This window comes from Adelges cooleyi, unplaced genomic scaffold, assembly GCF_023614345.1.
Source record: "Adelges cooleyi isolate 19-005CV unplaced genomic scaffold, UGA_ACOO_1.1 ACOO_flye_CR_arks_rails_tigmint_CR_PRNA_167, whole genome shotgun sequence".
Lineage (NCBI taxonomy): Eukaryota > Metazoa > Arthropoda > Insecta > Hemiptera > Adelgidae > Adelges > Adelges cooleyi.
This window is the reverse complement of record NW_026095824.1, coordinates 52,741-62,952: the sequence shown is the minus strand read 5'-3', so window position 1 is coordinate 62,952 and position 10,212 is coordinate 52,741. Positions and strand designations below refer to the sequence as shown.

The window sequence follows — 10,212 nt, the reverse complement described above, 5'->3', positions numbered from 1 at the left end:
AAATAATTAAAGTATTGTTATTAATTATTGATTAATATAATATGAAACAATATTTAAATTAAATATTAATAAGTAAATAAATAAGTATTAAATCGTTTAACAAGAGTATTAAACTTGTAGTATAAATAAATAATTTGACAAATAAACGTTAAACGTTTAACGTACGACGTGTTTACATGCAATTGTAGGTAAAAATTGAGTTGAATATTATTATATTCAACTGGGTTCATCTTAATACCCTGGATGGGACGGGATAGAATTCCGGACACTCGGGAGTTATTCAGATTTTGATTTTATTTATTATATTATTTTTTCGTTAGCAAATTAAGTAATTAATTTGGACAGTAAAAATTGTTCTATAGATCTAACTTTTAAATACTTGGTTGTCACGGATCTTTTAGAATATGCTGTAGCAATATGGCGTAGTTTACAGGAGTGATGAAGACATTTTTTTTGAAAATCGAGTTTTATATAATATAGTATACTGTATAGATATCTAATAGTCGTCTACATATTGTGTATACATATTAAAAGATTCAAAACTATACCAACGTCTGCCATTATTTATATAATAAATACATTGGATTACACATTTTTAACGAACTTTTTTTAACTACATGAAAAAAATATACTTATCAAAAGTGCATTCTTCTATCTATTAGAATATAAGGGCTATGAGTGTGCAAACTGCCAAAAGTTATTAAAATTAAATTGGTGGTACAAATGTACAATAATTTTAGTTCTTAAAAGTATAAGATACTACATTTTGCGTCTACCGACGTATATGACATCTATAATTGGCCTCTGTTTAAACGCCTAGCACTTGATAATTAAAACACAGAATATATAAAAGCAAAAGGATGACTTTCTCGTATGACGGTCATCTTGCCGATTGTATAATATACCTTTAAACTAAAAAAACTATACAGGTATATAGTTTTATCAGTTTAAAGCATTAATTCTACGGTTTAGGTTAAGTTAGGTTTCATAATATTTGTTTAAATTATTTTTAACTTTCAAGTTTGACAATGACTAATCATGTTGTTATGTTGATTCACGAGCATAAAGCATTTAATAAAAAGTTTAGAGAAATCGTGTGGAGAAAAAAAGAATCAGTGAGCTCTTTTTCTTTTCCTAAAGATCCTGTTTGGTATATACTTTTTATTATAACTAAATAAAAGTCAACTGTTTTAAAAAAAAAAATAGCTTTTTCTTTATACCATAGATGTGAAATTTGGTTGAAAAACTGTCAACTTGATCCTGATGTTCTTTCTAAAATATTAAATTATATTCATTAAAAATGAAAAATGCTTTTAAGATTATTATTATTTTATATTTTATTTTTACAGGGACTTGACATTCCAAACCAGTTACGTAACAATCATTAGTATCATTTATTTATCTGTTTTATCTAAAACGAATATAATATTATATTTTGTGTTTATAACATACATTTATATTGTTTATTAGTTATTACTACTATTAATATTAATTATTTAGTTCATATCAATATTATAAGGTTATTTAAAAAATCTATTTAATTCTAGTCATTAGATCAATAATCGCTTGATCTCGGATGAAAAGTTACATTAAACTTTTAGTTTTCCGAAAATGGCCACACTGGTATAAACACCGAGAAGATGGCCACTTCGTTTTTCTGTTAATTTATTATTTATTTATATTATTGTTTATTATTACTTATTTGGTTATTTTGGCTTATGGCATTCCGTTTTGAGATTTCCGACGTTCGTTTATAAATTTTTAATTTACTGACATTTCATATTTATCTATTGCATTTATAGTTCAATTAGTGGAGCCTTTAATGCCTTCACTTTCAGTCTAAGATTCTTTGACTGAGTATTTTTTACAAAGTACACTTGCCTCAATACCTCAAAGGTATCTCCAAAGGTTTATCGTTTAACTATAAAAAAAAATTATAATTAATTCCTGTTATATGTATTTGAACAACTTTTCAATAAACAATAAACAAATAAGCAAAGGTACTTACTATATTTATAATAATATCCAGTCAAAAACAATTAAATGTAAAAAAAATGGAAACGTGAAAAATTGGTCGTCAATAATAACAAAAAAAGTTGCCAACGGCACGTAGTGTTCCCAAGCGGTCACCCATCCAAGTACTAACTACGCCCGACGTTGCTTAACTTCAGTGATCGGACGAGAACTGGTGTATTCAACGTGGTATGGTCGTTGGCGGATATCTCGTGTTTGTTGTTTGTATTTAAATGTGAAGCTATAATTTAAGTTTATATTTAGTTGTTTTATTATTATTTAATCAAATTTAGTTTTAAAAGATTACAACGGACAGACATAAAACTATTCTGTGTATTGTTTTAGTATATAGTTAAAAAAAAAAAATACCTGACTTAGGTACTCTATTTTACAGGATCGGGAGAGTTAACAAATTTAAAACTAAATAGGTACCCTTGCCGGAGTGGACACAAAATGATTAGGTGTTTACTAATAGGATTTACTAATTAATGTCTATTAACATTTTAATTGACGTCCAAACAAGTTGCAACTGGCATAATTATGTAATTCCATTTTGATGAAACGGGTCGACTAATCGATGGAAAATGGTGATTTTTTAGCCAATAGCTAATACCTACTGATTACAATATCCGGTTGTAAAAAAAAAAAATAAAAATAATTGGGTAAAAAAAAATAGATTATTTTTATCTTAATGTTTTACACAAGAAAGTGTACCAAGTTGTCAAAAAGTTAAAATGCACTTAACTTATTAATGTCTCGTCTTGCAATTTTATATTTTTATTGACCAATTTGGGTAATACACTATTTTTATATAGAAAGACCGTTATAAATTATAAACATGTTAGGTATTGGGCCATTAAACAATATTCAATAAGGTCAATAATTCAGTGCCCCATTTTATGATTGTAGGTATACTGGTATACATAACGCTTGTTTCTTGATAAACATATTAAGTATAGTCGATAAAAATGTTGAAGTTGAATAATGAATAAACCATAGTTTAAAATTTTGATTTTCACCTATAAAACAATAATAATACACGAAAAATAATGCACGAATTGCTAAAAAGTCTCTACACCTGTGTATTTTTAGTCAAAAACAACTCAATTATAGACGTACTATAAAATCACGTGACCCGGTAATAGTTTTGAAAACAATTATACATTTTTCAATACATGCTTGATGTATCGATCTAAGTACATTTTTAGTTTTCGAAGATATTGTACTACCTACCTAATCATTCAATAGCTTTAAAAATTGCAATTTTTTATATTGAAGTTGTTAATTAACTAAAAATATTTTTAAAATTGCGCCACGATTGATAACTTGTATATATTATGAAGAATCCAAATGTTTTTTTCAAAACTTAAGCCGGTGTATTTTTAGCAACGTACTGTTCGAATTAGAAACATGTTTTTATACTAAAATATGACCAGTATGCGTTATGCAAGTAGTAAATAAAAATAAAATATCCATAGAGATCCTTATTTTCTGTGTTGATTTTTATGTTTACAAATTTTAGCTTTAAACTTAGTTTTAGTAAAAAATTGCCTATACTATGCGCCTTATAAATGCTAGCGAAGAGGATCTTTAAATATTTCTTCAATTTATTATTCGTATTGCTAACAAAATAATTAGGGGGAGATGTTTATCATTAATCACCGTTCTGACTCTTTGTTTTGTGTAGTGATTGTGTACACAAGTCATGTAAACATACTGTATAATATTATTATGATACGAGTAGGGTATACCATCTATATAGAAAGCAAAACGTTAACCGTAGTACGCAGTTTGACCAGTAGATCGGAGGCTAAGTTCGTAAAATGGCATAAAATAATAATGTATAATGACGTTAAAATAACACATATTTTTTAAAACGTTTTTGGATAAAAGTTAAGAAACTACATAAAATATAAAAATAATTGTATTTTTAACAAATAAACATATTGTTTAACATGTTGTTTTTTAAATTTTCACGGTACAAATTAAAATTATAAAACAACACGACCCTACATTTCTAGAAAAATATTAGCAATTTTGTAGCTATTATCATTTTGAAAACTAGGGAAAACAAATTTGGGGTACATAATGCGATTGCATCCCAGATTTTGATTTCCAGCCATTCTGCGACTGCTGACATATAGATCAACAAGAACAAGTACAAAAACGCATTATTAAACGACTCGCTCCTGAACTCTAGTAGATCTAATAACACATCCTAAAGTACTTAGCGCTTTTGCACGTCATACATTAATAACATGATCTGAAAAGAGAAGATTGAAAAATAATACCAAGGTCGTTATAGCAAGGTTATAGCAAGTCAAAAAAACTTTCAACGTTTAAAAAACGTTCAAATTTGTTTTGGGTTTTTCCAGTTTTTGAGGATAAAGTAGTTGACGCAAAAAAAAATCGCGTCATTTGTAATTTATACATTTTCAGCTATCTCATCGAAGTTAAAATTACACACATATTAAACATTTACTTCGAAACTGACTTCACAACACTTCGTTGATACGTATCTGTTTGAAAAATGGCCAGAGCAGTGGTAAAATAATTGGAAATTGATGAAATAACTGAACAGAATAATTGAATTTTTGATGTTTTATTGTTAGGTCATGCTATATTTTTACTCTAAAAAGTGTAAAAAAAATATAAAACTATAACCTGTGATTTATGAACCATCTGTTCATAATGGTTTTCATATGCACATTAAATAAACACAACTACAAAAACATACAAATTAATTTTCGCCAGAAAAACCACACATTACTAAGTTTAAGAAAAAATATAATCATTCCTATATTGTCTTGCATATCGAAAGCTTTTGTCATCTTCAATTATCAAAATGCTACTTTTCAAGTTATTTCTTATTCTATCGATGGCAAGTTGTATTCGGGGTGCTGACGACGACGATTTAGTTGAGCAAACGAAAATACAATGCGGTTTTTTAACTAGTGCACTGGCGCATATCTATCTATTCGAGACTTATGTGTCAGAGCCGGAAAAGCTAAGTCGACTCACGCAGCAAGAAATTCGCGATATAACGTTTACGAAAGAAGCTCAATCCATGTTGAATTATGCGTACAATGAAGAAAAGAAGAAAACAAGTGCGAAAAGTTTCACAGAAGTCGTGTGGATTTTTTTTCAGTACAATTTAAAAACAGAACTGTTCGTCCAGAACAACCGGGACGAAGATAAAATTAACGGTAAAAGGTCTATGCGGTCCGCTCACGAGGCCGTCAAGATTTTGCTCAAAGAGTTTACCGAGTCCATAAAGTGTAAGGCGCATGATCCGGAAACAGGTGAATCCGAATACGTCAAGTACATTGATGAGATTAAGAACATTATTGCGAGTAGCCGGACCGCCATTGCATTGGCATTGAAGCAGAACAAGAGGAGGTTTTTAGAACACCAAACGAATAACAGATTTTCTGATTCAGGGATTGAGCGCTTCGAACTCAACAAATTACAACTACGCCTACAGGTTAAATCAAAAAGTATGAGTAAACTAATGACGTTTTTGGTTAGTGCATCCAATGATTATAATTTAATATCAAAATGTTTAGACAATGGTTTTAAGCAAACCAACTCTCTTAACGTCCTATTGTATGAGTATATAGATCACTTCATAACGTTACAGCGGAATTTCAGAACCGTACTCAAAGCGATTGCCATGAGAATTACTATTTTGTATTTGAAGCATATTAACGAATTAACGGTAGATGATAATTACAATGATACAATGATTGATAATCTGAACGAATTAGCATCTCATATTGGTCAGACCGACGACCCAAGCATCAAAATTGTAATAGATATTTTGAAGATTAATATCTGGAACTTAGCGAACAGTGATCTAATCGGTGTTTACTGTAACGATATACTGAAAGCTTTAGAAAACATGGCTTCTAATAATATAAATTTCACACCATTTGCCGACCCAACAATAATTTATTCAAAAGAGTGGTTTATTGAGGTCTGGAAAGATATCCAAAGCGTCCATAATTTTGAGGATAAAGATTTAAAGAACTCCAATTTGAAATGTGGAACTAATTCGGAAAACATAGTGAAAGTTGTTAATATATATGTCCAATTCATCCAGAAAATTACTGAAGGCATCGATTTCGGCGTGATCAACTCGTTAATGAGTCTCAAGGAGTCTGTTTATTACAAACGTTTAGAAAAATTGGAAACTGGCGTTGAGGTAGTTCAAGGAGGTACGAATAATTCTAGATTATAGTTTTTTAAATAATTATAAAATAAAATATATTATTTGATTTTCTGCTATAATATTATGATTTGAAACATTTTGGAAATATTTTTAAGAATTACTATAATATTTAAGAAATATATGTTTGTTTTCCCCGCATGGGGTGCCTAATTGGCAACGGGTGTGACGAACCCGCGGACCCCAGTCATTGGCGTAGGGAAAGTGGTGTCCCCATCGCCCAGTATACCATTGGTATATTGCAGTAACCATACCCTGACCTTAACTGGTTGTGGTATTCTGGTCCTCCAGGTTGGGGGTTGGGCACAGGGCCAACGACCCTGTCTTGTAAAAAGATTTTTGTTCAGGATTCATACAACAAGCCTCGGACTAGAGTATGTGGTAAAACGATTGGAAACTGGAAAACGGAACTGTTATGTGGTACATGGAATGTGCGAACCTTGCACAAACCAGGTGCGGCTATGGACTTGGTTAAGGAATTAGAAAGATACGAAACGAAGTGTGTAGCACTTCAAGAAATTAGATGGGAAGACGCCGGGACAACCAAAATGTCTCAAACAACCATCTTCAACGGAGAGTGCGAAAAGGGTCATAGACTGGGAACCGGATTTGCTGTGCACGAATCAATTATACATTCAGTAAAGGAGTTTAGAGATATAAATCCTAGAATTGCAACGTTAACCCTTAAAACAGACAATTTCGACATGGTGCTAATTAACGCGCACGCACCAACAGAGGATAAGGATGAGGATGAAAAAGAGCTGTTTTATGCAACACTAGAAGATACGTTTAACTTTTCGAAAGGGGATATAAGATTAGTACTGGGTGATTTCAATGCAAAAATAGGACGTGAAGAATGCTACAAATCGACTATTGGAAAACATAGCCTACATGTCAACACAAATGATAATGGTGTAAAACTAATCGACTTTGCTTTAGGAAAGGGTCTGGTGGTTAAAAGTACTATGTTCCCACGAAAAGACATACATAAATATACATGGATCTCACCGAATGGGAGACATAAAAACCAAATTGACCACGTCCTAATAAATAATAGATTCAAAAATAGCGTTCTGAATATAAGAACCTTACGGGGAGCCGATATGGACTCGGACCACTTACTGGTTGGTATATGGATGAAAGTGAAAATTAAGAAGTATAAGAAAGGTAATTTAACAATAGAGGACGAACGGATATAGCTAAGTTAGCGGACAAACAAATATGTAAGGAGTATACAGAATGCTTTCAGAATATTTTGAAAAGTAAACAACTAGATATGGAAGTAAATGTAGATAAAATATGGGAACATGTTAAAGAAAGTATAAGTGAAGCAGCAACGAAGGTGTTAGGAAAAAAAGTGTCAAAGGTAAAACCGTGGTTCAATAGGATATGTGAAGAAGCAGTGCAAAGAAGAAAACGGGCAAGACAAGAATGGTTAATGGACACCAACGACGAAGTAACGTTGAGAAGGTTTAGAACTCGCCAAAAGGAAGCCAGCAAGATACTGAGATGTGAAAAGAGAAAATACGTTCAAAATATATTAGAAACGGCAGAACTCGACTATAAAGCTCACAGAACTAGGGATATGTATAAGCGAGTGAATGACCTCAGAGGTGGATACAAAAAGAAAGAAAGATTTCTAAGGGATGATGATGGCTCCCTGATAACTACAAGTGAAGAGCTGGCAAAGAAATGGGGTGAGTACTTTGAAAAGCTATTGAACTGTGAAGAACCGAATGAAATCTTCTATTTTAATCAGGAAATCCGAGAAGAACAGGGATGTGAAGAACCTACCCTGGAGGAAATAAAGTCACAGATAAATATACTTAAAAACAATAAATCTCCCGGGGAAGATAACATTCAGTCAGAGCTTCTAAAGAAAGGGGAGAAGAAATGGTATTATGGTTATGGAAGGTAATTCATAAGGTTTGGACAACAGAAAAAATACCTGACGAGTGGAAGACAGCGGTGATTTGTCCAATACACAAAAAAGGAAGTAAACAAGATTGCAACAACTATCGTGGGATAGCCCTCTTAAATGTGGCTTATAAAATTTTCTCCAATTGCCTATTATCAAGGATAAAAGAAAAGTCGGAACAAGTTATTGGCAATTACCAATGTGGTTTCAGGCCAGGAAGGTCGACCACAGACCAGATATTTATTTTAAGACAAATATATCAAAAAACCTGGGAGTTCGATAGAGAAATACATGTCCTTTTCATAGATTTTAAGAAGGCATATGATAGTATACACAGAGAAAGCCTAATCAATATCCTGAGGGAATTCCACTTTCAGGACAAGCTTATAAAACTGGTTGAGATAAGCATTTTAGAAACATTTGTCAAAGTTAAGGTTGGAAACATAACTACAGACCCAATACCAGTTAAATCAGGTTTAAGACAGGGAGACGCTATGTCACCAATCTTATTTAATATAGTAGTAGAGAAAGTAATAAGGGAGATGAATATTACACCGCAAGAGGGAGTCAAATTTCAGAAATCGTCCATAGGACTACTGGCTTATGCAGATGATCTGGTGATCATGGAGGAATCACAAGACGGACTAAAATCTTTATTAAATCGGCTGGAGAAAGCAGCACTGAAAGTTGGACTTCATATTAATGAGGACAAAACGGAATATATGGTAGTAGGAAGACGAGACACCATAAGACTATATCCAACTCTTAACATTAACAACCGAAATTTCAAAAGAACTAAGCAATTCAAGTACCTAGGGTCTATACTTTCAGAGAGAAATGAAATTGAAATAGAAATAGGGGCAAGAATTCAGTCAGGAAATAAATGCCTCTATGGTCTTGCGAAATTACTGGGATCAAGATCACTTTCAAGGGATTTAAAAGTACAATTATACATCACATTAATACGATCTGTAATTACCTATGGAGCTGAGACATGGCCATTAAAGAAAAGTGATGAAAGAAAACTCTTAGTTCTGGAAAGAAAAATACTGAGAAAGATTTTTGGACCAGTAAAGGACATGCTAAGTGGTGAGTGGAGAATAAGAAAAAACGAGGAATTAGAAACGCTCTTCCATAAACCCAGTATACTCGAAACAATAAAGTACAAAAGATTGCTGTGGGCTGGGCATGCTTGGCGTAGCCAAAACCCACTCATACGCATAGTACTAGAAGAAAACCCTACTGGGAAAAGACCGCTGGGAAGACCACGTCTGAGATGGGAGGACGTAGTAAGAAATGATGTAAAAGCGTTAGGAGGAGGGGTAGATTGGAAGATACAGGCATCGGATAGGGAAAATTGGAGGCAAGGATGTATGTCGGGATGGTCCTAGTGGCCGAGTTTACCGAAGAAGAAGAAGATGTTTGTTTTAGGTTCAAAACCCGTTACTAGTTACTCTAAAATAAATTCAAATTTATTTAAAAATTGTTTTTTTTTTAGGTGTTATCGATTATTAGCGCGAAGTCTTATTTAGATATAAATGAAAAATACAACTTACAAATAATATTTTTTTAAAGACGGGTTAAAAAAAAAATAATCCTGAATATTGTTGTATCTATATTAACACCTACTCATACACACAGACGGACTGACTAAAATTTACTGAGTTACAACACAGTGAAACGACTTTTTAATCATTATACGGCTGCTAAATTATATTTTTTAAATAAATATAAAATAAAACAAATGTTTTTTGACTTTCTCAACAATATAATGTTTATATTTATGATTTATGTAGTATTGGCAACTTGCCAAAATTGTATTTTAAGAAGAAAATCTAAATGTTAGTTTATTTATCAGACTACCGAAGCGTTCAAATCCAATGTTTTCGTTAATTTTTTGTCATACATAAGACAGACTATTTTGTTTGTAGTTGTTGTATACTTTTAAATCACAAAACCGTTTTTGTACTTAAAAAACAATACTATACGTCATGCAAAGTAGTAAGATATATAGTTTTTTGAAAACCGCTATCAAATGTTTATGAGAATTTAA

At 31.8% G+C, this 10,212-nt stretch overlaps 1 non-coding gene and 1 pseudogene across 1 annotated transcript; one reads left to right on the top strand and one right to left on the bottom strand.

The window, feature by feature from the left end:
- Nucleotides 1-2,097: 2,097 nt before the first annotated feature.
- LOC126832972 (5S ribosomal RNA) lies at nt 2,098-2,216 on the bottom strand. The gene has a single exon (XR_007684822.1). It is a non-coding gene; the product is annotated as a 5S ribosomal RNA (ribosomal RNA).
- A 4,176-nt stretch (nt 2,217-6,392) lies between these two features.
- LOC126832874 (craniofacial development protein 2-like) lies at nt 6,393-9,642 on the top strand (annotated as a pseudogene).
- Nucleotides 9,643-10,212: the final 570 nt, after the last annotated feature.